Genomic DNA, 26,317 nt, shown 5'->3' on the forward strand with positions numbered 1-26,317 from the left:
GCAAACAAAAATTTAATCCAAATTGTAAATGAAAGCCATATACTTTAGAGTTAGCTTCTTTAGTCTATTGATGTTTTCTGCCACAAGCATGACATTAGTGTCTGGTAAAAGTAAAAAATAGTACAGATTCATAGACAATGGTAAAGATATCTGTAATGCTGAACTGTAACATTCCAGCTACTACATTTGTCTTCACATTTGTCCACAGGAATACAGTTTCTTACATTTCATCAGTGATGGTTTATTTTCAGAAATATTTCCACCTCTCCTTTGCACCTTATCATCATTAATAAATGGGTCTAGACCAGCCTGAAATGCCACTGTGAAAAGACTGGTATTGATTTTCCTCTTCCCACAAGTAGGGAAGGTCAAGCAATGAAAAGAACATAAACTTTCACATACAGAAAGAGCTGAATTCAGGCTTCCCACGTGGCTCAGTGGTAAAGAATCCGTCTGACAACGCAGGAGACATGGACTCGATCCCTGACCTGGGAGCATCCCACATGCCAAGAAGCAGCTAAGCCTGTGCGTCATAACTACTGAACCTATGCGCTGGAGCCTGGGCATCGGAACTACCGCAGCCTGCACCCGAGAGCCTGTGCTCAAGAGGAGCCACTGAAATGAGAAGCCCGTGCACTGTCACTAGAGGGTAGACCCCACTCACCGCAAGTAGAGAAAAGCCTGCAAAGCAACAAAGACTCAGCATGGCCAAAAATAAATATATAAGAAGAAAACTGCTTTGAAAAAAGAGAAAGAGCTGAACGCACGTTAACATTTCTAAGGCCAGGCCATTATCTGAACTTGAGGCTGAAAATACCCATGTTATAGCCATGTTTTCAGGAGTAAACAGGGTAAACCATACAAAGCACAGGATCTAGCATGAGCTGGGCACTCAGTGAATATCAGTCCCTTTCTCCTTCCCTTCCTTTTGTTCCTCTCTTTAACAAATGGTAGAAGAGAATCTCAACATTTCAAAATAAGAGAGAAATATTTCTGAATTAATAGCACATTGTAGGGTGCTTTAAGCAATATAAAAATCAATTTAAGGACTTCCCTGGTGGCCAGTGGTAAAGAGTCCACCTGCCAATGCAAGGGACATAGGTTTGATCCCTGGACCAGGAGGATCCTACATGCTTTGGGGCAGTTAAGCCCCATGTGCCACAACTACTAAAGCCCGAAGGCTCTAGAGCAGGGGTCCCCAGCCCCCGGGCCTTGGACCAGTAGCAGTCCGTGGCCTGCTAGGAACTAGGCCACATGGCAGGAGGTAAGCGGTGCCCCATCACTCCTCATCCCTTGAATTACCGCCTCAACAAGACCCACCTCCCGACATCCACGGAAAAGTTGTCTTCCATGAAACCCGTCCCTGATGCCAGAAAGGTTGGGGACCGTTGCTCTAGAGCCACGACTACTGAGTCCACACACCTAAAGCCTGTGCTCTGCAGCAAGAGAAGCCACAGCAATGAGAAGCCAGCACACTGCGACCAAGAATAGGCCCTCCTTGCCGCAACTAGAGAAGGTCCGCACGTAGCGATGAAGACCCAACACAGCCAAAAATAAAATAATAACATTTTTAAAAAATCAATTGAAAAATTAATACATGCTGACTGTAAAACTATATAAGTACTGACAAGAGTAAAGGAGGAGAGAACATGTCACCCATTGCCCCATGTCACGTGGTGAGTACTCTGGCACGTTTCACGCCAGTCTTCTTCCAGTGCACGGGGATTATACTATCCCGTTTTTATCACTTAATGTTAATGCCAACACACTGGATGTATTTTATTTATGCACTTTTAAAACATGTGATTTTTTTTTTTTTAATTAGGAAAAAAACTCCCGCCTTTTCCTATACCCCGTATGCCACTGTGCTGGGAATAGGATACTGGCTTTAGAAGACAAGAGGAGGCAACAACTTCCCATGGGGGAAATCAAGGAAGACGTCAAACTAGAAATGGTCTCAAAAGATGGCCAGCACTTTGACAACTAGAAGAAGCTGCAGGTAGAAGAAAAGAGGATGTGAAAGAGCAGCAAACAAGAGGAAACCCAGTGTGGCTCAATGGTGGGGATGGTGGAGAGCGAAGAAACCCTGCAGTTAAAGCTGGTAGGACAGAACTCTCGTTTATTCGGAAATAGAAACGTTAGTTGGTCAAAACTGCCATCTAAGCAAAGTGCAGCACAGTAGCTTTAATTGGAATCACTCATGATGAAGCCATTTATAAAGAAATGTAAGCAATATAATGAAAAGGATACAAGTTAAGGTTTGGGAGAGGCAAGGGGCATGAATGAGTATGGCTGAGGATGGACAAACACAGAGACAGTCAAGTCTCACTACTATTACCAACATTAGCTTATGCAAAGTCACTTAAGTTGTGTCTGACTCTTTGTGACCCCATGGATTATAGTCTGCCAGGCTCCTCTGTCCATGGGATTCTCCCGGCAAGGATACTAGAGTGGGTTGCCATGCCTTCCTCCAGGGCATCTTCCCGACCCAGGGACTGAACTGGCATCTCTTACACCTCCTGTACTGGCAGGCAGGTTCCTTACCACTTGCCACCTGCAAGCCCAACACCAGCCTGAGGGCTTTCCAAATGTATAGTATAAAGTCAAGCCCTTTACGTGTCTTATCTGAGTTGGTCTTCAGAGCAATCCATTGAGAAAAGTATTATTACTATTCCATTTTAGAGATTAGAAAACTGAAGTTTAGGTTAAATGACTCAGGTTTAACTTCTCCCACAATAAGTTAAAGAGCCACTTTTGAACTTAAATCTGTATGATTACAAAGGTACAATGAAGAACAGAAAACTGGAACCTAAAATAGTCTTCGCTAAAGATTTTATAACAAATTATTATTGTTACAGACCTTTGTTTTGTTATTGTTGTGTAGCCACTAAGTCGTGACTGACTCTTCTGTAACACCATGGACTATAGCCTGCCAGGCTCTTCTGTCCATGGGATTTCCCAGGCAAGAACACTGGAAAAGTGAAAGTGAAAGTTGCTCACTCATGACTAACTCTTTACGACCCCAGGCTCCTCTGTCCATGGAATTCTCTAGGCAAGAATACTAGAGTGGGTAGCTGTTCCCTTCACCAGGGGATCTTCCCAATCCAGGGGTCGAACCCAGGTCTCACAGGCGGATTCTTTACCATCTGAGTCACCAGGAAAGCCCATAGATCTTTGTTTTAGGAATACTAAAATCATCCAAGACCCACACTAAAATGCTCAACTGATGAGACAAAATAAGAAAAGTCAGGATGATGGAGGAAGGATAACCTGTTTAAAGCCATCTGTTAACATATGGTGCTGGAGCAGTTGTACATTCACAGGCAAAGAAAAAAAAGAACCTCAACCTAAGCCTCAGACTTAAAAATTAATTCAAACTGGATCATTCAAGACATTTACTTAAATTTAAAACGTAAAACTACAAAATCATCCCAAGGATGATTCTGGAAAACATTTGGGAAAAAAGATGTTTCAGTTTTAGCTGTAGGTAATATGAAGATACCAACGAAGACAGACAATAGTAGGTGCCAGGCAGGGCGCTAAATGTTCTCCGTGCCTTGCACCTCACTGAAACCTTTCACATGCCAGGAGGCAGAGACCGACTACGCTTCATGCTGCGGCTGCGACAACTGCTGCTGCAGAGGTCGGAGCTGCCCAGTTACCAGCAGAGCCCAACACCTGTCTGCCCTGTGGTGCCGACTGCCTGCTGCTGCCACTGTCTTACCTTAGAAATGGTGAATATTTGACTAAAAAAAAAAAAAAAGACTTATTTCTTGGACACATCAGACATGTAAAGGCACCTGAACAAAGTTCAAGTCAAGATGGAAGTAACAGCCAGGTGGACCAGGGAATGCATTCCTTCTGTCACCCCTTTTCACTCACCCTCCCTAGACCAGTGTCGAGGCCAAGGGCCAAGTGCCTATCCTTGCCAATCTGCAGGTGGCATGGTCAGGGAGTGCCCTCCGGCTGCAGACAGTCTTTATATCTCAATTCCACAGTGGCAGGCATGGACTTTCAAGAGAACAGAGGTCGGGGCCTCCAGACGAGCGCCCGGACTTCTACATGGCCTACTGGGTGGACTCTGGACTCCACGGAGGCCTTTCATGTCGTGGGATCGTTACCGATGGAGACTGCCTATCTGTCCATGGGAGTTCTCATCAGCTCTGGCCGGCAATGGGAAAAGACATCATTACCCAAAACTGGCGAGCTACTGGTCAAGCAAGCTGCTGCTTGTCCCGCAGTAAAGCCTAACCTGCAGAAAGAGTGCTGGAGCCCACTGTGAGAAGCTTCAGCCAGCGGGTGGGGTGCTCCCTCACGGTCCTATTACTTGCCTCCACCTTCCTTCTTTTTGCCTGATGGCAAGAGGAACACGGGCATCATCCATGTGCCAGGACTTCAAAGCAGACACGGCCTCTGAACAGCTGAGTAGGGGGCTGTCCAGGTATGGAAGGGTTAAGGCGTGTCCTGTGCTGTTGGCCCTCAGTTATTATCACTTTGAAAAGCTGTGGGTTTACAGGAAGAGTGTGAGAATGCTGCAGCTTTCCCGGCCAACATTTGGTTCCCATTACCGTGAATAATCTCTCTCCGCCCTCTCTCCCCAACCCCCACCCTGCTTCTACTTTTTCCACATTTTATATTAAAAGTACATCAAACACTTTTCTTCCTTTTTCATATTTTCCTTAAGCTTCCCTTCACTCAGCTTGCCGGCTTCTGTGACTTTTCTGGTTATCCATGACTGAGGGAGGGGAAAGGGTAAGCCTCCTTGGATGAAATCAGTCGAAAACAAAAGCAGGAGGGAAGAGCACTTGAGCAGTGCAGGGCTCGGGAAAGAAGCTACCGCACAGGGATTCTTCCTGGTCTTAACTGATACCCACAAAGAGCCCACTGGGAAGTCTTTTAGCCTCCTGCCTCTCAGCCCCATCTCAGCTGTATTCTTGCCTGAAAATAAAGCATCTCTAAGATAACATATCTGAAGATAGGTCTTTGCCTAATTTCATCAGCAGAAAAAAAGAGCAGAGAATTTACAGGAAAGGAAGAAGTGAGAGTCCAAGGAACAGATGCTGGCGAGTGTGGGGAGAAAGAGCACACTGCGGGTTGGAGGGGGTAGCCATTTGAGAGTCCTTCTTGAGGCCAATTTTATAGCATCTATATGCATTCAAAGTGTACATATCATCTGATCCAACAAATTGTACTTCTTGGAAAGTATTCTATAGAAATACTTGCAGGTGTGTACAAAGATACATGTATGAAGCATTCACTGAAGATGCCTAAACTGGATGTGATTTAGTGTTCTTTAACAGGAGAATCACAAAATAAATTACAGTATAGTCATCTTTTGGAAGACTACATAGTGGTTAAGAATATTCAGATAAGCTTATATAGGGACTTCCCTGGTGGTCCAGAGGTTAAGACTCTGTGCCTCCACTGCAGGAGCCATCAGTCTGATCCCTGGGTAGGGAACTAAGATCCCCCATGCTGCCCGGCTGGGCCAAAAAAAGAGATAAGCTTATAGAAACAAACTGGAGAAACATGGCGACACTAGGGAGGAAAAAAGTCACAGAACAATATAGAGAAAAATATACAAATCAACCTTTTAACTGTGGCTACCTCTGAGGAAGGTGACTTAATTGCTTCATAATATATATATTTCTGCTAGATTATTTTATGATGTGGCTACATGTGTGTATTATTTGTATAGTTAATTTTTATAAAGTATGAACATAAATATTTCAGTCAATAGAAAATAGGAACATATATAATATATACATGTAGGTGTGCATGTGTGTGTATATATGTGTGTGTGTGTGTGTGTTTGTGTGTGTGTATCCTCCCCACCCCCACAAAGCCCTATGTAAACAGTCTTAACTTGGAAGAAATCTGAAACTCAGAAAATTTCTTAACTTCACAATATGTACACCAAGACAGACAAAATGACAGAAATGGATGAACAGGAAAGAAGACATGATGATTCAAAAAGGCCCCAAAGTTTTCAAGGGTTTCCAAGGGCAGAGTTGTGATAATGCAAACAACAAACACTGGTCAAATTATATGATGCGTTCACTGCAAGGATGGAGGAACGGAATTGTGTGTGTGTGTGTGTGTGTGTGTGTGTGTGTGTGTGTGTGGTTGGGGTGGGGGCAGGAGGAAGAAGAACAAGAATGCTAAACTTTCACCATCTGATAGGAATTTAATAACTAATATATAAAATAAAAAGCCCTCAGATGGAAGATAAACATGAGTTAGAAATATGAAAGTAAATAACAGAAGAAATAGCTAAAAAAAAAAAGTTGAAAGCAGTTATCTCTGGATTGTGGAAATTAAGGTTGGGTAGCAACGAGAGAAGAAGGGGCAGGGGATTCCCATTTTCATCATAAACTTTATAGAATTGCTAAACTTTTAAAACTATATACTTGAATTATTGTAGGAACCAGTTCCAAGATGGCCCCCAATGCTCCCCACATCCTGGTATTCATATCCTGGGTAATCCTCTCCCACAATGAATGGAGCTGGCCTGTGTAAACAGTAGGATATTGCAAAAATGATACTGTATTTGAAAAATCTAAACATAAGAGCTGAAACTATAAAACTCTTCAATGAAAACAAAGGGCAAAAGCTTCAGGACACTGGATTTGACAATGATTTCTTGGATATATGCCAAAGGCACAACGAAGAAAAAAATTAAAAAAAAAAAAACAATGTACTTCATCACAATTAAAAACTTTGTGCATTAAAGGATACTATCAACAGAGTAAAAATGCAATCCACAGAATGGGAGCATATTCTAAATTTTCAAATCATATATCTGATAATCCAAATATACCCCAAATATATACAGAACTCCTAAAACTCAACAACAAAAGAGCCAAACTCAATTTAAAAATGGGCAAAGGACCTGAATAGACCTTTTTTCTATAAAAATTTATACAAATGATCAAGAAGTATATGCAGAGATGCTCAGCATCACTAATCATTCCTGCTGCTGCTGCTAAGTCACTTAAGTCGTGTCCGACTCTGTGCGACCCCATAGACGGCAGCCCACCAGGCTCCCCCGTCCCTGGGATTCTCCAGGCAAGAACACTGGAGTGGGTTGCCATTTCCTTCTCTGATGCATGAAAGTGAAAAGTGAAAGTGAAGTCGCTCAGTCATGTCTGACTCTTAGCAACCCCATGGACTGTATAGCCTATCAGGCTCCTCCATCCATGGGATTTCCCAGGCAAGAGTACTGGAGTGGAGTGCCATTGCCTTCTCTGATCACTAATCATTAGGGAAAAACATATCAAAACCCCCAATGATATACCACCTCACACCCATCAGGATGGCCACTATTAAAAAAAAAATGTTGGCAAAGATGTGGAGAAATTGAAATGCTTGTGTGCTGTGGGTAGAAATTTGAGATGGTTCAGTTGCACTGGAAGACAACTTTTCTCAAAAAGTTAAAAATAGGAACTTCCCCAGTGGTTGAGTGGTTAAGAATCTACCTTGCAATGCAGGGGATGAAAGTTCAATCCCTGGTCGGGGAACTAAGATCCCATATGTTGTGGAGCAACTAAGCTGGTGCACTGCCAACCACTGAGCCCACACACCACAACGAGAGAGGCTCTGCAATACAACAAAGATCCCGAGTGCCACAACTAAGACCTGATGCAGCCAAATAAATAAATAATAAATTTTAAAAAATTAAAAATAGAATTGCTTTTCTACTCCAAGGAAACACTAAATTGTGGATGGTGCTGGTGTTCTAGGAGGCGACCACCGGAGGTGACCACAGCAACTTCCGCAGCGGTATGGGTGGCAGCTGAGCCAAGGCCACAGAGCTCACTCAGGGGAGGCTGAGGACAGACAGTGGCTCCCTGTCACCAGGCCAGGCTGCTGGGTTATGGACATGAAGACCAAATCTCTGCAGGAAATATATCTCTTCTCCTTGTTCATCAAGGAGTCTGAAACCATGGATTTTTTTCCTGGAAAAAATGACCCTAAAGGGTGAGCTTGAAGATCACACCTGTGCAAAAGCAGACCCACCCTGGCCAGCAGACCAGGTTCAAGGCATCTGTTGCCACTGAGGACTGACTACGTGTCAATCTGGGTAAGCAATCCAAGGAGGCAGCCACTGCCATCCCCAGGGCCACTGCCCTGGCCAAGCTCTCCATTGTTGCTGTGCAGTAAGGCTACTCAGCGAGCAAGATCAGCAAGCCCCACACTGTCCTTTGCAAGGTGAAAAGCCACTGTGGCTCTGTGCCGGTGTATCTCATCCCAACCCCAAGGGCACTGGCAGGCTCCGGGCTCTTGTGTCCAAGAAACTGATGGCCAGTGTCAATCTACCATGCCTTGTCCGGGGGGCTGCACTGCCACGGTGAGCAACTTTACCATGTCTACCTTTGATGCCATCTCAGAGAGCTACAGCTAACTCACCTTGACCTCTAGAAAGACATCATGTTCACTAAGTCTCCCTCTCGGGAACTCACTGACCTAAGAGCTACGTCAGAGTCTCTGTGAAGAAGACCCAAGCCCAGCCATGGTCATCGTATAGAGTTTTTATAAAGTGAATTAATTATGCTTGAGGAAAAAAAAAAAATTATCATATGACTCAGCAATTCCACCCTGCCTATATACCCAGAAGATAAAAGCAGGGCCATGAGCAACTATTTGTACATCCATGACAATAGCAGCATTATTCACAACAGCCAAAAGGCAGAAGCAACCCGAGAGTCCATCGATGGATGAATGGATAAACAAACTGTGGGATATACATATGATGGACGTTTTTCAGCCTTAAAAGGAAGGAAATTCTGACACATGTCACAACGTGGAGGAACTCTGAGGACACTGTGCTAAATGAAATAAGCCAGACACAAAAGGACACATACTGTATAAATTTCACTCACAAGAGGCACCTAAAGCAGTCAAACTTAATAGAGCCAGAAAGTGGAAGGATGCTTGCTACAGGCTGACGGAAGGAGGATGGGGAGTTATTTTTTTAATTGGCACAGAGTTTCAGTTTTGCAAGCTAAAAAGAGATCCTGAAGTAGATGGTGGGGATAGCTGCACAATAATACAATGGAGTTAATGCTACTGAACTGCACACTTAAAAATGGTAAATTTTATGTATATTTGTTTGCGATGAAAAATTTTTTAAAAAATGACTGTGTAAGAGCTAGGGTCATAAAAGACACGTGGGTTTTGTCTTTCTCTGAGGTCACTCATTCCGGGGGAAGCCAGCTGCCATGTCATGAGGACACACAGGCAGCCCGGTGGAGAAGTCCATCTGCTGCAGAACCTCCTGCCAACAGCCAGCCTGAACTCATCATCCACGTGAGGGTGAGCATCACAGAAGGGGATTCTTGGCCCCAGGCAAGCCTTCCGATGACAGCAGCCCTCCCGGCTGACATCTAAACTGCCACCTCGTGAAAAGAGCCTGACCCACAGAAACTGAGAAAAGACATGTTTACTGTTTGGCTGCTACAAGGTTGAGGTAATTTATTAGGCAGCAATAGATCACTTCTGCAACTACTTAGATAAATGTGAAAAGGAAAAGAGAAATCAGTTTTCATGCATTATCCTATCAGGGTAGCCTGCTGTCCTAGTAAAGGGCGTGTCAGGGTGCATTACCACGATGGTGGGCTGCTGCATTGGGATGCATCTCTTCATTAACGCTTTACGAGAGAGATTCTCAACTACTCGGTGCTGAGAAAACTTCACAAGTGTGTAACGTGTGACCAGTAGTATATAAAGTATACTTAATGACATATGTTAGCACGGTGGTAACAGCTGGGTTTGGCAGATGAATCCTGAGCTGGCTGCAGCTGGTGGCATGGCGTAGCGCAAGGTATATTTGCAGTATGTAAGAGGAGAGGTGTAACATCAAGCTGGTGCCAAATACAGATACTGTGTGTGTGCTGGACTATGGAGAGACTTTTCCTCATTGAGTATTTTCAAAGCTATCAGCAGCAGTAGTAGTGTTAGTCGCTCAGTCCTGTCTGACTCTTTGTGACCCCACGGACTGTGACCCGCCAGGCTTCTGTGTCCGTGGGATTCTCCAGGCAAGAATACTGGAGTGGGTTGCCGTGCCCTCCTCCAGGGGGTCTTTCCAACCTAGGGATTGAACCCAGGTATCCTGCATTGCAGACAGATTCTTTACCGTGACTTTGCCTCATGAGTATATTCAAGTCTAGTCAGGGCAGTCAATAAATCGTACCACTCACCCCTCCACACAGCTCTGAGAAATGACCAGGAGAGGAGTGAAACCGCAGCACTTTCATGGACACCATAAGACACTGCTCTACGTTAAAACTGATTCCACCACGTGGAATTCACCTGGTTTGAGAGTTTTGAGTCTTTTAAGTCCTTCAAGTGTGTTGAGGAAAATCCTAGTGTATGGATGTGTGTTGCAAATGCGAAACAAGTGACAGCCACTCTCATAGCAGGTTTTTAATCAGCTTAGAGTTTTTCCCCTCTCTCTGTGTGTGCTCAGTCGTATCTGACTCTTTGTGATCCCATGGACTGTAGCCCTCTGGGCTCCTCTGTCCATGGCATTTCCCAGGCAAGAATATTGGAGTGTGTTGGTTCTTCTCTAGAGAAAGTCAAAGCTCAAATCCTAAAGATGGCAAGCATGTTGAGCTGTGGCTGGTTAAAGGAGAAAGTCTTAACCTAATTCACCTAAATTTTTGGGGCACCAAAGACAGTATTAGGGGAAGAGCTGCCTAGGTGGAAGTCTGGTCTGTGATTATGAACCTAGATATTTAAAGTCATTTAGCATATGTTAAACTAGTGGATACTATGTGTCAGAACCCTGGGGTAGGAAATGGCAACCCACTCAGTATTTTTGCCTGGAAAATTCCATGGACAGAGGAGCCTGGCGGGCTACAGTCCATGGGGTCACAAAGAGTCAGACACAACTGAGCGATTCAGCCCACACACATGTCAGACGCCACATTAAGAGCAAGAAGTATAAAGATAAGTAAGTCTGGACTTCTTTGGAAAACCTGTAACACAATGTAAATGACAGAGCTACAGGAAAGCAGGAGGCCTCTGTGTGGGATGATAGTAGAAGGTGCAGAGAATAAGGGTTATCCAGAATGATGGCAAGAATTTGCCAGATATGAATGAGGGAAGGGAAAGACAGAGGAAATACTACACATAAAAACCCAGAAACATTAAAGGAAAAACAAACCTCCAAGACTCTGCTGATTTCTTCAGCTGACATTAATTAAAAGGGCAGATAACGGGATAAAATCCCCTTAGCATGGTGTATCAGGTTCTTGAACTCTTCCATCTCACCCTCAGCACCCCGACATGTGCATACTACGCTCCTGCACAGCTGCCCTCAGGCATGCTCATCCTATCTCCCTGCCTTCACACAGGCTCTGCAATTCTCACTTAGTCGAAAAACAGTAATCCATTCTCTGTAGAATCAACTGGGGTCTTCCTCTGACGAAGCTTATTCCTTGAAATGCCAGGATGCTTTTCATTGGAGGTTTTGGTACTGTGACTGTTCTTCACAACAGCTATTTCTCACTCACTGGACCAACCGTTTAAGGCTAGTCATCATTCTGGTCTTTGTCCACTCAAAGCTTGGCAGTATCACAGTCATGCAGTGTTTGCTGAACGAACAAATGCATGAAACCATGAACATTCCTCTCTCTGGAGGAGCTCTATGTTCCACACAAAGAAAGGAAACTAGAATTACCCTTCGAGGACTTAGTGGAATCAAATGGAAAATTCACTGGGTGAGAATTAGAAGTGGGTTCTCATCCTGACTTTACCACCAGGTAGGTACGAGAATTTGCACAATCCACTTAACTTCTCTGGGCCTCAATTTTTAATACCTTTAAAACAGGGTATGGATAGATTGTTTGGATATGTTTATACTTAATTCTCATTTATGGAGCACTTATTCTCTGGCAGGCCCTGTAAAAATGCTTTCCTATATCATTTAATTTTCCGTTGCTCCTTAGGACATACCTAGGAATTTTCAGCATTTTATCCTCATTTAGAGATAAGTACAATAGTTTCAAAGAATCTGCCCGAAGCAACATAGCTGGTAACATTTTCTGGCTAAAAAGGGGAGGGATCCAAATTGGTCTGCCTCTGTAGAACACCTGCTCTCAAACACTAGGTCACAACGTTCAAATGGAAAAACACAGATATTCTAAAATAAAAGGGTTTGGACCTTCTGAAGCCATACAACAGTAGTAATAAATGGCAGTGTTCCTTTTATTTACTTTTTTCTGGGAAGGATATGCCTTAAGGTGATATGGAGAGGGTGATAGGTATGTGGAAATGCACCAAACAGTCTTGAAAGGGAGGCCATCCTTTCTGGATGAAAGGTCTGAGCCTAGAGAAAAGAAAATGCAAGATGAGATCAAATGGAAAGGGAGGATTAAAAGGATACAGCCTGGCAGAAGGGCAAGGGGAAGAGAGAAGAAAACAGGAAGGGACCCCGAACCAAGCTGACGATGAAGACGGGGGGGCTGGACAGGGGGAGGATGAGGAAGGGGCCCAGTGCTGTCGATGGGCAGAGAGGTGGGAGGCAGGTCGCCACGCTGAGAGGAGGATCCACAGCATGGAAATTCCAGCCCAAAGGGAAAGGGGATGGGATGACTCTGTTTCTGAAGAACTGGGGGGTGGGGGGGGGGTGGGGGGTGGGGGGTTAAAAGAGACAGCTCAGCCTGAGCCTGAGAGGAGAAAAAGGGAGAGACTAGTAAGAAAAACAACAAGCCCACAGGTCTGAAAGGAAGAACCTGCAAACTGAAAGAGAGGTGATGACAGAGTGTGCCTGGGATGGACCATTTAACACTTTCAACTTGTGCCAAGCTGAGTAATGTGGGCTTCAACTGGGGATGTACCTCAACTCTGGGAGAAACTAGACCCTGCATCAGCAGCAGCATAAGCAAACACTACAGTTTTATAGCAATAAGCAGTATTATTAATACTGAAAAGACGCAGTCGTGGGTAGTGCTCCGTAGTCTCCAAAGCATGTTCACATGCTTGGGGGTCTCAATGAACCCCCAAGACAATCTGAGCATCTTTGCTTCTCACCTGGCAACATGAGGCTGAAGTTCAGTCAAGTGATTTACTTCCAGCTCAGGAAGCTCCAAGTGGGCCCGAAATTGGCACACGGGTCTTCCTGTCCTTGTGTAGGAATACAACATACCCTGTGCCTTTCATTTACAGTTACAGTTCATTTAAAGCGCTTACAGTTCAGGAGAGCAAGAACAAAGGCAGAGAAGATGACTGCACAAGGGAGAATGTACTATGCAGCACAAGAGTAGAGTTCAGAGGAAGAAGCAGATTTGGGGACCGCAGGAAAAGGTCTGCGGGAACCGAAGACAGGATGGGAGAAAGGACTACTTAAGCAAAGAGGCAAGGAGGTAGAAAAAGTTCAGCGTGGGCTTTAGAGGGTGGCCCTTGCTGTCCTTTCCTCTTGCCTGGAAAATCCCATGGACGGAGGAGCCTGGTGGGCTGCAGTCCATGGGGTCGCTAAGAGTCGGACACGATTGAGTGACTTCACTTTCACTTTTCACTTTCATGCATTGGAGAAGGAAATGGCAACCCACTCCAGTGTTCTTGCCTGGAGAATCCCAGGGACGGTGGAGCCTGGTGGGCTGCCGTCTACGGGGTCGCACAGAGTCGGACACGACTTAAGTGACTTAGCAGCAGCAGCTGCCTACCCAGTCCTTGCCCCCCACCAGCACAGCAGAGGCAAGTGCAACCCTTTAACAAAAATGAAAACTAATACCTGTAAAACCAGGTATTGTTTCGTCTTGGTGAACAAGATCTACGGTCATGAAATTTACTCTTGAGTCCAAAAGCTGTCAGGATTGTGTGCTCGGCGGGGGGGTGGTGTGTCACGTGTTCTTTTGGAAAAGGGAGATGTTCTACTGTCAGAGTGATGCTCTAAATCCTGACAGAAATGTAGGAACTCCAATTTTTCAAAACTTACTCTTTTCCCAAAATGGAAGAAGACTGTTTGCCTCTCCTTTGGCAGTGATCAGAAAAGATTAGAGCTGAAAATGGAAGAGGGCTATTTCACAGCAGTCACAGAAAAAAGGGAAAAAAAGGGGGAGTGGGGTGGGTATGCTTACCACCTTATTCCACAATTTTATATTTACCCTCCCAACACGCAAGTTCCATTGTGTACTCTATGCACACATAGTAAAGAAAAAAATGTGATATGGGAACACAGTGAGGGAATCTGTGAAGTGCTGAAACAGCATACCTGGCAGCTGCTGAAACAAAACTTCAAAGATTTGGCTTCTTTGAAAAGCCATCAGGCAGGGCCCCACCCACGCCCCCTGCGAGCCGCAGCTTCCCTGGGAGCTGGTACACGTAACCACTTCCGCATGTTTGGCTCTGTTCCCCAGGGCTCTGGCAACTCTGTAGGCCAAGCGAGAACTGCCAGCCAGGCAGGTGGGGGACTGGGGGCTGGGTAAGTGGAGGGAAGCAAGACCTCTCCCCACCAACTAGTCATGGGCGTATCCCAGAAAATAAAATAATAATGCGAGGATCTGCTTAAAAAGCCCCTTCCTCTCAGCCAGCCCAGCTCTTGCTTAAACACTAGTAATTGGTTAAACACTAGTAATTCAGAAGCTCTGAGCTTTTGAGATTCCCAAGGTATTAAAATATGCCCCTTCCAGTACCACAAATTAGTTCAAGAACAGCATCTGTGGTAAATCTCTAGATCTAAACAAAAGAGCCTAATCAAGAATATGCCTTTCTTTGTACTTTTCTTCTCCCCCCCCCGCCCCCCCCACTGACAAGTTTGGGTCTTTATCACATATTTGAACCTTCTGGGTCAACCATCTAGTCCTGTGCTGCCCAGTATGGTAGCCATGAGCCACACGTGGCTTTTGAGTACTTGCAATGTGGCTAGCATGATGAGGAACTGAATTTTTCATTTTATTTAGTTTTAATTAAACATTTTTAAATCCACATGTGGCTTGTGGCTACCATATTGGATAGCACTGATCTGGCCACTTATTCACCAAACATTTACTGAGCACTTATTACAGCAAAGTGTAAGGATATAAAGATTTGTAAGACTCAGTCTCTGCCCCTCAAAAGCTTACACTCTAATACAGGAGGTAAGACAAGTATACAGATAACTATAACACAAGAAAGAGTGGTATGTGTGATAGCAGAGGTAAACAGATAGATTCTCCAGGCAAGAATACTGGAGTGGACTGCCAGGCCCTTTTCCAGGGGATCTTCCCGACCCAGAGATTGAACTCACATCTCTGCAGTCTTCTGCACTGGCAGGCAGGCTCCTTACCACTAGTGCCACCTGGGAAGCCCAGATCACTTCTAATACCTAATAAAATGTGAATGTTGTGTAAACAGTTACTGGACTATAGAGAATTCAAGTTTTGCTTTTTGGAACTTCCTGAATTTTTTTTTCCCTAAATACTTCTACATACTACAAGGATGCAGACCTGTGGAGGGCCGAATATAAGTCTATCAAATAGAGGACAGAGAGGAGAGAGGAACTACTGCAAAAAACACCAAAAATCTGAAACATTACACATATACACATATTCAGTAAACATCACAACTTATTAGTCAACCAATGTGAAAAGGCTGAAAGTAAAGAGACAGCCATCCTCTACTAGGCTGTCAAAGACGCTGGATGCCCTTTCACTCCTAAGTACCTTCTAGGAGTGGCTCTCAAGATTCCTGAGGGTCTGGTGGGGTGGGGAGGATGTTGGTAAAAGTAAGGGTCTCTGCCTTTTCCTCTTTCACACCCTGCCTCTTCCAAGAGCACCTCTCCCCGCCCCCTCCCTCCCAAGGCCAGAGGGCCTTTCGCTTGTAGGGCACTTTTGATCTCAGATACCTAGAAAGAACTGAAGGGACCTGATGACTTGGGGAGGTGGCTGTGTGAGCTTTGAACTCAATGGAGAAGAAACATGGCTTCTTTCCCTAGTGTTCATATCATCAGGCTAGGAAGAGCCACAAAGATCAGTTCTCTGGGAATTAAAATTGGACACTAAGCCAGAGCTTCCTCTGAATTATACCTTTTAGGAACATGTGTTTGGTGGATGAGGAATAGAAGGAAGAGAAAATCTAATACTTTCTTGGGATGTCATCAGGGAAGGTTGCAGAAAGCCTAAGCTGAGCTGAGCCTTGTAGGAGGAAAGAGTTTGTACATGCAAAGACATAGGTGAGGAGCAGGGAGTCTGTTCATTCATTCATTCTTTCTTTTACTTAATATTTATTCTTTATGTTTAAGTGCCTTAGTGTTTACCAAGGCACTGGGATACAATAGTGAATAAGACAGCTTACACTTTCATGAAGTATAATCACAGGAAACTAATAGGATAAGCATCACAGAATGGTATAAGGATGGGAAAATGTACCATTTTGATCCACTGCATTTGGCTGGAACTAAATATGTGAAGAATAAAACTGGAAAGGTAGATTTGGGCCAGGTACAGGTATTCACCTTGAAAATGATTTTTTGTTTTGTTTTTCTTTTTATGTTTGTGGTACATTGGAAGCTCCTTTTATTTCTTCCTTAAAAATTTTGTTATCATTATCAGAATTAACAAAATACAAAGAGAATCTTTAAAATAAATAAGGCAAATTAGAAAAACAACCTTGAAAAGTAGAAGCCCATTTGTATCATATTTTCAAGACATAATCTCCAGCTTATCTTTATTAGTAATAAATCAGTATTTTGCTATCTTTGATTTTGTTTTCTATAGTTTCTCACTTACTTGTGACCTAGAGGAATCAGAAAGTATGGTTGATGCTTCATAAAGCCCCAACATCAATTTCTAGACTTTTTTAGTTGAATGAACTGAAAAATCTCTTTTACAGTTAGGACCCACCTTGATTTCAGTTTCTATCACTTTAATACATTTTATCAGCCAGACTGGTTCCTACTGATTGTCCCTTGAAAATGCCTGAAACCCCTTGTACATTACTTCTCTTTTTCTCCCTCCCCTTTCCTGCACCAGCCTGTAGACTACATATAATCTAGGACTGTATTTAAACCCTTCCTCTGCAGAGCCTGATCTTTCCACCCATCTCTAGTGCCTTTCCTGAATTGTGAGCTCCTCTGAGCCCATATAAGGGCTTCCCAGGTGGCGGTAGTGGTAAAGAACTTGCCTGCCAATGCAGGAGATTAAGAAATGTGGGTTTTATCCCACGGTCAGGAAGATCCCCTGGAGGAAGGCATGGCAACCTACTCCAGTATTCTTGCCTAAAGAATCCCATGGACAGAGGAGCCAGGTGGGCTACAATCCACGGGGTCGCAAGAGTCGGACACGACTGAAACAGCTGAGCACACATGCATGCACTGAGCCCGTACACCCTCCACTTTAATCACTTGCTCTGTGTTTCATGTGCCAAAAATTATTAGACTCCCAGGGAAGTATTCTCCAGACCGTCCTGCTGAGTGTCAGCTCAAATGTACATGAGCATGCCACACATTTCTTGATCTCATAGATGCTCACATAGAGTCAAGCACGAAGTAAGCACGCAGTTATCTCTTAAATGAGTAACTTTAGCCTCTCTGCCTACCCAAGCCTTAGTTACCCTTCCAGAGTCATTTTTCTTTACCATGAAGCTTTTGCCACTTTCTCCAGTCAGAGTGACCTATTTCTCCTCTGAAGGTGTACCACTCACAGCATAGTCCTCGTTGTCTACAATTAAGTACATATTGCCTTACACTGCTTGTATTAATAACTTAAATGACTATCAAATTTCCTCCTTGTGGACAAAGAGACCCTGTCTATTGCTTCCTTCAGAGTCAGCCCCCTGCCTTGCATTTAGGAGATATTCAGTAACATGTTAACTTTTTTAGGATAACATTGTTTTAACAACTACCAGATGAAGCCATTTCCCAGCTGGAACATTACTTATTACCAGTTTCACCTTTCTTTTCAAGTATTTCAATATACTAAATATTTGGTGAAGAAGGTAACAAAACTCTTCTCTTAGGGTCTTGTATTTCAAATGTCAGTGTTTGGGTTCAAGCAGCTAGCAAGATATTTGAGAACACTAATAACATAGACAGATTTTTTCATCTACTCAATTTTCCTTGGTGCAACCCAACTTCACAAGAACATAATTTGATTTCCTGTAGCCTTTAAGTACAACCTATTTATGACCACCCCCCCCCCCCATGGTTTCCTTAACTGTGGGACCAGAAAGCCTGATTTTCTCATCTAAAGATTTTTAGATTATTGTCACATTACTGAGATGCATCCATATTTCACTTTCATCACATAAAGACAGTAAAACTTCTTTTATAAAACCAGGCAAACATGGTATTGATTATTAGCTTTGAAGCCAAATTAATACAAGTCTTAGCCTGATAATTCATGAAAGCCAAAAAACATCCCTTTATTGCCTCTAAAGCATAAGAATGGTGCAATTAGGACAAGAGTTCTACTGTTACTTATTATGAACACCTGGGCCTGCCATGTGACTCTGAATTCCTAAACTCTCACATGCTGCCTCTCTCACCTCCAGCCCTACTCTCATCTCCCAAAGAACACTTGGTTCCATATTAAAATGTTGCCTTTTAAGTGGAGCTTCTCTATTTTTCCTTAGAGCATTTTAATAGTTTGTAATCAAAATTTTAATACATGGATCCTCACTTCACAATAAAAGCAAGTAATGTAAACCTCAGAGATTAGGTATAACTGCTTTCTCTACTGTGATACAATATGACACTTCACATGTGCAGTGGCCAGCTGCATCTAAACTCAGTGGTATAGCAATACTGTATCTTAAGCAAGTCTAATTTTGTGTTATTCTTTTCTGGAAAAAGAACTGGTACCAAGAACCTACACCCAAACCAGAATTTACACCAAACTTTTGCTCTGCAAAATGGCTGCGGGGATGAGAGAATCTTTACTACTTATCAGATACTACAAGTCTACTGTTTTATTAAAATACAGAATCAAGAGGGTTTTTTCCTTTTAGCCTTTTAAACCCTAGAACTTAAAAATAAAGAATTGATATCTTCTTTGTATTTGGTCAGTAACATGCTGAGAGTTTTTTAGCAGAAAGACGAGCTAAAAAAGATGAGGGTAGGTTGAGGTCTTTATTAGCTAAAGGTTTCAGGGAAGCCAGCTGGTTGTCCTAAATGTGTTGAGTCAACATTAAGTAAGCTGTAACATGGATCATCAGTGTTTCTCTACAGGAGTCAGAAAGAAAGATACAGTGTTTCAACACTGTGCATCTTTTCAACTCTGTCAGGGCTGGTAACCATTTACATGGGAAAGATGACAGAAAAACTGTGTGAGAAAATGAAATATGAATTAAGTAACTCTGATAAAACTTCCTAATTCTAGAAAAGGAGTCTCATTCTGTTTGTACATGGACTTTTGTCATTCAGTCCTCTTAAAACCAAAATAGTCATCAATTGTGGATGGATATCAAATTACAAAGCGAGTGGCTAAAAAGCAGAGGGTCTCGCCTCTAACAATGACTCTGTATGTGTCTGAGTGTGCAGGTGTGCGCGCTAATCCTGAGGAACTGTAGGTAAGGTGGTTTACCTTAGATGCTTGGGGGATGGGGGGGAAGCAACCTAAATTGGAAACATGCTACACTGGCAAACCACAAAGCGAGCTGCATTTTATTCTGACTTGTAGATAAGAAAAGCTCCCCCGTCTTTCACGCCCGCGTCTGGGCCCAAACATTCCCGAACTTCCTTTGCCTAGGCCCCGGTATGAGGTCCAGCCAGCGAGCTTTGACACACTTCCAAAGATTTTACCAACATTCCTTCAAAGAGGCAGAAGTCCAGTCATGCTGGCCTTGGCACAGACGCCTATGGCGCTCGGCTCTCTGGGTGCGGGAGAGACTGGAGACTGTCCCGGGGCCTGAACTGACACAGAGCTAACGCCTGAGAGGCCGCGTGTCTGGCTGAGCGAGAAAAGCAGCAGAGAGGACTCCACGCCTTTATCACGCGTGTGCCAGAGGCGGGCGAGACTCAGGCGAAGGAGCGGGGAAAGCTAAAACTCAGGAGGAAGGCGGTCAGGTAAACTGCATTTTCTGGGAACGCAAGGAGGACAAGGAGAGAACTATCACTTCGGGAGCACTCTGAACAAGCAAGAGTTTCCTTTTGGCTTTTAGGCTGCACTCCCCCACGCCCCCACCCCCCCACCACCCCCAAAGTGGTTTCTTTTTGTGATTGTGCTCTTTGGCTACAGAGTGTTGTTTATATAACAGGATAAAGTACAAAATTATAAGCTCCAAACTCCTCCAGAGAAAAGCTCTCCCAAAGCTCGACCCCCAGGATGGATGGAAAATATGAGTGTTTACTGGCTGGAACACTGAGCCGCAATGGAAATTTCAACATTGGGGAGAAGATAGCAGAGAGGAAGGGCCTCTTGAGTAGAAAGAAGTCACCCTTCAAGAGAGGGGTCAAAGAGAAGAAAGTCTCTCCTGTTGGCCCCACTCTGATACCCTCCACTCCTCAGCTGCAACGGCCGCATCTCTGCAGCACACCTCCACACTGCCTGTGGCTCACGGCCAGTTTCCTCTAAACCAGATACTAAAACAAGGAGTGGAGGAATCCCACATCCCAAGCAAGTCCAACTGTTAAGTTTATTCCTTTTTTTTTTCCCACAGGAAGGGAACTAAATGGTATCAAGAATCTACACCCAAACCAGGTATTACATTGGCTGCTTTGACATGCACAACTCAACTAAATCTTGAAACAACTTAATGACGTAGGTATTATCATCTGTGTTTTTAAGCAGATGCGGAAACTGTGGCTCAGAGAAGCTAGGTTAACTTGCTCGAGGTCACATACTCAGTAAGGCAAATTCTAAAGTCCCTTCTCTTTTCACTACACCATGCCATCTTGCTAATAGGGGTCGATGGCCCCCTTCCCTATAAAGTTAACATGCTTTTAAAGAATATACCAATAGAAGCATTTAAAGGACTGGTTCCAGAATAACTTCCCTAAACAAACGGAGAGAATGGAAGCAAAGCCTTTCCATTCTGGTAATTTTTTTGCCTATCTATGGGACTCTCTTTTAAAACCTAGTATCTTCCTCCTCCTAGTCTCTTTATCATGGTTTAAAGAAATGTATGACTTTAAATTTGCTGTCTTAACCATTTTTATGAGTACAGTAGTGTTACATATGGTCACACTGCTATGCAAAAGAGCTAACTTTTGCATCTTGCAAAACTGAAACTCTATGGTTATTAAACACTAATTCCCCATCCTCTGTTCCCCTAGCCCTTAGCAATCACCTTTTTACTTCCTGTTTCTACAATTTAGATAACTTCATAGGAGTGGAATCCTACAGTATTTGTCTTTTTGTGACTGGCTCATTTCATGCAGCATAATGTCCTCAAGATTCAGCCACGCTGTAGCACGTGGCAGGGTCAATCCTTCCATCCTCTTCTGCACTCCCTTTCTTCTACTTGCTTGTGTCACAAATGTAAATCTTTGTTATATGCTGCCTGACGCAGATTCCTAACCGTTCCACATGCATGTGGCTCCTTCTTGCTGCCAGATGGTAGCCTTTTAGTGATCCAACACCAGGCCTTGAAACTCTTTTAGACCCTACCCAGTCCCCTGCAGAGCTTCCCTGGTGGCTCAGTGGTAAAGAATCCAGCTGCAATGCAGGAGACCCGGGTTCAATCCTTGGGTCAGGAAGATCCCCTGGAGAAGGGAATGGCAACCCACTCCAGTATTCTTGCCTGGGAAGAGGAGCCTGGCAAGCTACAGTCCATGGGCTCACAAAAGAATCAAGCGCAACTTGGAGACTAAACAATAACAACAATAACAAAGTGGTGTGCGCTAGGCTAAAAACAGAAGATAGTTCCTGGACAGTAAACTCTGGGAGACGGGACAATTCTGTCTTATTTGTCAGTACTCCACAGCAGCTTTAAAGTTCTAAAGTACAGTTTTAGAACTCTAAATTTTAAAGTTCTAAAATACAGTTGTTTTCCAGAGTGGAAGCCACCTGGGCAAGCAGCCTAGGTCCACGATGTCACAAAAAGGAGGAACAGACTCACAGCTGTGCCTTAAACCTCCCCCGCACCTTTAACATCGAGGAACAGACAAATCCTCAGGTGGTGTGTGCTAACACAATGCCTAATGCACAGCAAATGAATAGAGGGTTCATTTTTAAAGAAAATAAACTCAGTATTTCTGAAGACTAACTAAAAATGAAATGATGGGAAGTCAGAGTCCCGAGTCTCTACAAACATTCATAAAAAAATAATCTAAAAGAAGGGAAAAAGTATTAGCTGAACTGGTATCAAAATCTCTGGAAATTGGTCCCAAAAAATTAGGTAAAAGAAAGGGACCAGACTATAATTTATTACTAAAAAGTAAGCGGGCAGAGGAATAAGGTAATGTGAAATAGTGCCCAAATTTCCAAGATTTGTGGCTTCATTGTACCCCACTCCCCAGTACTGAATTTAAAGTTCTAAAATACAGTTGTTTTCCAGAGTGGAAGCCACCCAGCCAAGCAGCCTTGGTCCACGATGTCACAAAAAGGAGGAACAGACTCAGGGCTGTGCCTTTAACCTCCCCCGCACCTTTAACATCGAGGAACAGACAAATCCCCAGGTTGTGTGTGTGAAAAAGCCAGAGATGGATAAAAATAATTCAATGACAAATGCTGGAAAAACATACAAAGGGGCAGAAGCCAGACATTCGTGGGATTCCCTGACAGCTCGATCCACAAGGAAGGGCTGGACTGGAAAAAAACAGAGCGTCAGGCTCCTGCCAAGCTGTCTGAGGCCCTGTTCTTCCCAAATCATTCCAAGCAGCAGCCAAAACTTTACAGTAACCCTTCCAGGTCTCCCAAAGAAAGATGCACTCCTCACCTAGAAAGTGCTCCTCCCTGACGTAGTCCAGTGCCGTGCAGGGCTGGCAGTAATGAGGAGGTGCCTCTCAACATCAATTCTCAGCTCTGAATAACTCCCCGAGGGCCCAGAAAAATGGATAATTAAAAGGTGGCTTGAAAACCCCTAGCCATTTCATTGGCTAAAGAAAAGTTTCATACCCAGGTATCAGCATCTAGGGGTTTCCCAGGTGGCTCAGTGGTAAAGAATCTGCCTGCAACAGGAGACCCAGGTTCAATCCCTGGGTCAGAAAGATCCTTTGGAGAAGGGAATGGCCACCCACACCAGTATTCTTGCCTGGAGAATTCCACGGACAGAGGAGCCTGGTGGGCTGCAGTCCATGAGGTCAGAAAAGATTAGGACATGACTGAGCTACTTAAATAACAACAACATCATCAGTATATAGAAGTCAAATACAACCCCTTTAAGAAAAAAACAGGTTGCAAACACTCGGTACCTGCATCACGGATTGTATCGTTCTCAATCAGCCTTGTTCAGAGGCACACCTCAGGTTTCTAAACATGTGACTGCATTTGGCCCGGACTACATTCTCTTCTGGAGATTGGCCTGCAATTAATCTCACTTATTACCTCTGAAAAGTAACAACAGAGGAATGGCTGGCCAAGTCCAACTCCGAGTGTCTAGGGAACTGCAAGCTCCATGGCCAGGCCTCAGACTGTCTGGGCAAGGCGTGGGCTCTCTGCCTTCCTCTCCCACAACAAAGCTCCAACAGGGACTCCAGACAGACCAGAGGAACCGAGGGATTTGAGGAGCTGGGCTGAGCTCACACTGACCCAATGGGAGATGACAGCCCTGGGCTATACTTGGGATGGTTTCAAAACAGCGGGGGAAGAACAAGGTTGTCTGGTGAAAACTTGTGTGATCCATAAAATTGAGAACAATAGCAACACCACAGGGAAATGAAAAATAACACTATTTGCAGAGCTCTTGTGAGTCACTAGTTTTCATTCCTGTGGCTACCAAGTCATTGAATCCTCCAATATGCAGATGAAAAGTACAGCCAGCAGTGGATCTCTTTACGTCTTTTCACTGTTTACAGGGCAGCCCCTGGTCGAGTGAATTATGAGAGTTTATCAGCACTGGAATCCACCGATGCTTTTGTGGATGGACACGTAAGAGCACCTTTTATTTACTTAGCACCCACTTCCAGGGAGATCAAAGTGGTTTAAGGACAACCTAAAAGCTCTCAAAAACAGGCCAGTTTATGTGTAAGTATGCTTATCCAATAAAAAGATTAAATGAATAGTTTAGGGTCACTTAGTGTCAAAACCAGTAATAAAACTCACAACTCTAAGCTACTAAGCTCTTATTCATTAAACTCAGTCACCCTTACTACTAAGGAAGGAACAATAAGAAACTAAATAAATATTCACAAAACAGTGACTTACCAGGTAAATAAAGAAACTGAGGCCTGGAACAGAGCAGAATGCTTGAGGGAGGTCTGGCTGGGGCCCACGTCATTGCCAGTTCTGGAAGGACCTCATGAGAATTCACTTAGGGCTGCTTCTGAGTGGCTATCTCTGGGAATTCCCCACGGAATTAGACCTCACAAGCTGAGCGTCCAGGCTGTCCTGGCAACCAGAGGTAGTTTGGGGGTAGGGGAAGATTTTCTAGGGCTACCCTGCTAGAATGGGGCCTAGAAACTGACCTCGAACTTGAAGAAGAGGTAAAGACAGGGATATAATGGTACAACTAACCCCCAAAGGGAAAGACCAGGGAACTTCGCAGGGGTTATTTCTGGTGCCAGCGGTTGTGACACTGACTGTATCGTGTGCCATTTCTACCACAGCCCACGAGCGCAGCCTCGCTGGGAGCAGGCCACTCACAGCGCTGTGCCCTAGGTCCTGCCTCTGACCTGGACGGATCCCTCCATTGTTCTGTGTCTCAGCATTAACAGGTGTCACCAAGAAAAGGCTCTAAACCCAGCCATAATTTTTCATTCCAAATACAAACTATAAAAAATGCAAAAACTCAGGACTTTCCTTGGTGGTCCAGTGATTAAGAATCTGTGCTCCCACTGCAAGGGGCATGGAATTCCCAATCCCTGGTTGAGGATCTGATCCCGCATGCTGTGTCTGACCAAAATGTACAGGCTTGACATTGTTTATCACATGGAAAACAACTGCAGTCCTGGATAAAGACAATATATCCAAGACTGTGGAGAAAATGTTTTCCATAGAAACAAGGTTCAGATTGTAAAATGAAAATGGAATATTTGGAAATATTTTATATGGAAAATAAAGCTCTGTGGCATAAACAGAATTTCTTTTTTACGACTTATGTTTTAGGAATGTGATTACTCTGTAACTGTAAATCACCAAAGGAGAGACTTCTTCTGTGAAGAGAAGCATGTGGGAGGATGGCCTATCTTCAAAAGTCCTGCCTCGTGGTCTTCAACACTTCCTAATTCTGAACCAAGATGCTTCTTTTCACCCTTGACCACAATGATCACTGGTATGAAAGACACTGTACCAGAGCATGATGTAATGTGCTTATGTTTATCTTGCTTCCTGGGCAGAGGCTCTGCTTCCCAAATTAGTTCCTTAAGTCATCATTCTAATGGCAACAGACACCTGGACAACAATTAGGTATTTCCTCCATGCCTGAGCCTTCCGGTCACTGCTCCTCAGGGCAGGGGAGCATCCAGAGAGGTGGCTGGCTGGCAGGGGCTGATGTGCTGGCCTGGGGGTGGGGACCCGGTGGGACACTTGAAGGAGAGCCTCTTTATTTGGAGGGAACAACATCTCTCAGCTGGTTGGAATACTTCGTCGTAACAGTCACATTACCCTCTAGGTCATCTGACTCAGGGACAGATACAATTAAACCCATATTTAATAGCCATTAGAGCCAAGATGGACTGCGAATCTGTTTCTTTTTTTTTTTTAATACAGGAGGACTTAAAATACAGACGGAGACTAGATTTCAATAGAGTGGTTTCTTTTTTAAAGTAGAAGTTGCTGACTTTATGGCCAGAATTTATTTGCATTTTATCCTCCCCCATTTTGCTCAACTACATAGAGGGAATTTCCTTCCCACTTTCCAAATGAACATTGTCCAGAGAGTCTGAGTTTAATTAGACAAGCTACATAAAAATACATAAAACTCTTTTTCAAAAGAAAAAGAGTCCAAAATTATTGAAACACAGTGTAGTAGAAGGTATAAAAAAGAATTAGGAGACAAGGAGAAAATATCATAAGTCAATACATGAAAATGTTGACTATGAGCAAGGATTAAACACAGTATATGCCACTGGGATCCCTGCGATCCAAGCAGCTAGACTACCTCCACGCTCGGCCCTCATTGGGGCAGAGCTGCCAGAGGCTAGAAAACAATCCCAATAGCACCATATCTCCTGCACCCATGGGCACTGGCTTCCCTATGCACCTGGTCCTGCCGGGGTCCATGCGACCCAAGCAGCTGCGCCACCTCCAGGCCTGATCCTCACTGGGGCAGACTCAAGGCCTCCAGGGCAGCCTCAGAA

At 44.1% G+C, this 26,317-nt stretch overlaps 1 protein-coding gene and 1 pseudogene across 13 annotated transcripts in view; one reads left to right on the forward strand and one right to left on the reverse strand.

Moving 5' to 3' along the window:
- Positions 1 to 26,317, reverse strand: part of TTLL5 (tubulin tyrosine ligase like 5) — a 311,249-nt gene that overhangs the window by 121,707 nt on the left and 163,225 nt on the right. The window lies entirely within an intron of this gene.
- On the forward strand, positions 1,255 to 24,730 carry LOC133065854 (uncharacterized; annotated as a pseudogene).

Source organism: Dama dama, chromosome 12 (genome assembly GCF_033118175.1).
Source record: "Dama dama isolate Ldn47 chromosome 12, ASM3311817v1, whole genome shotgun sequence".
In the NCBI taxonomy this organism is placed as follows: Eukaryota; Metazoa; Chordata; class Mammalia; order Artiodactyla; family Cervidae; genus Dama; species Dama dama.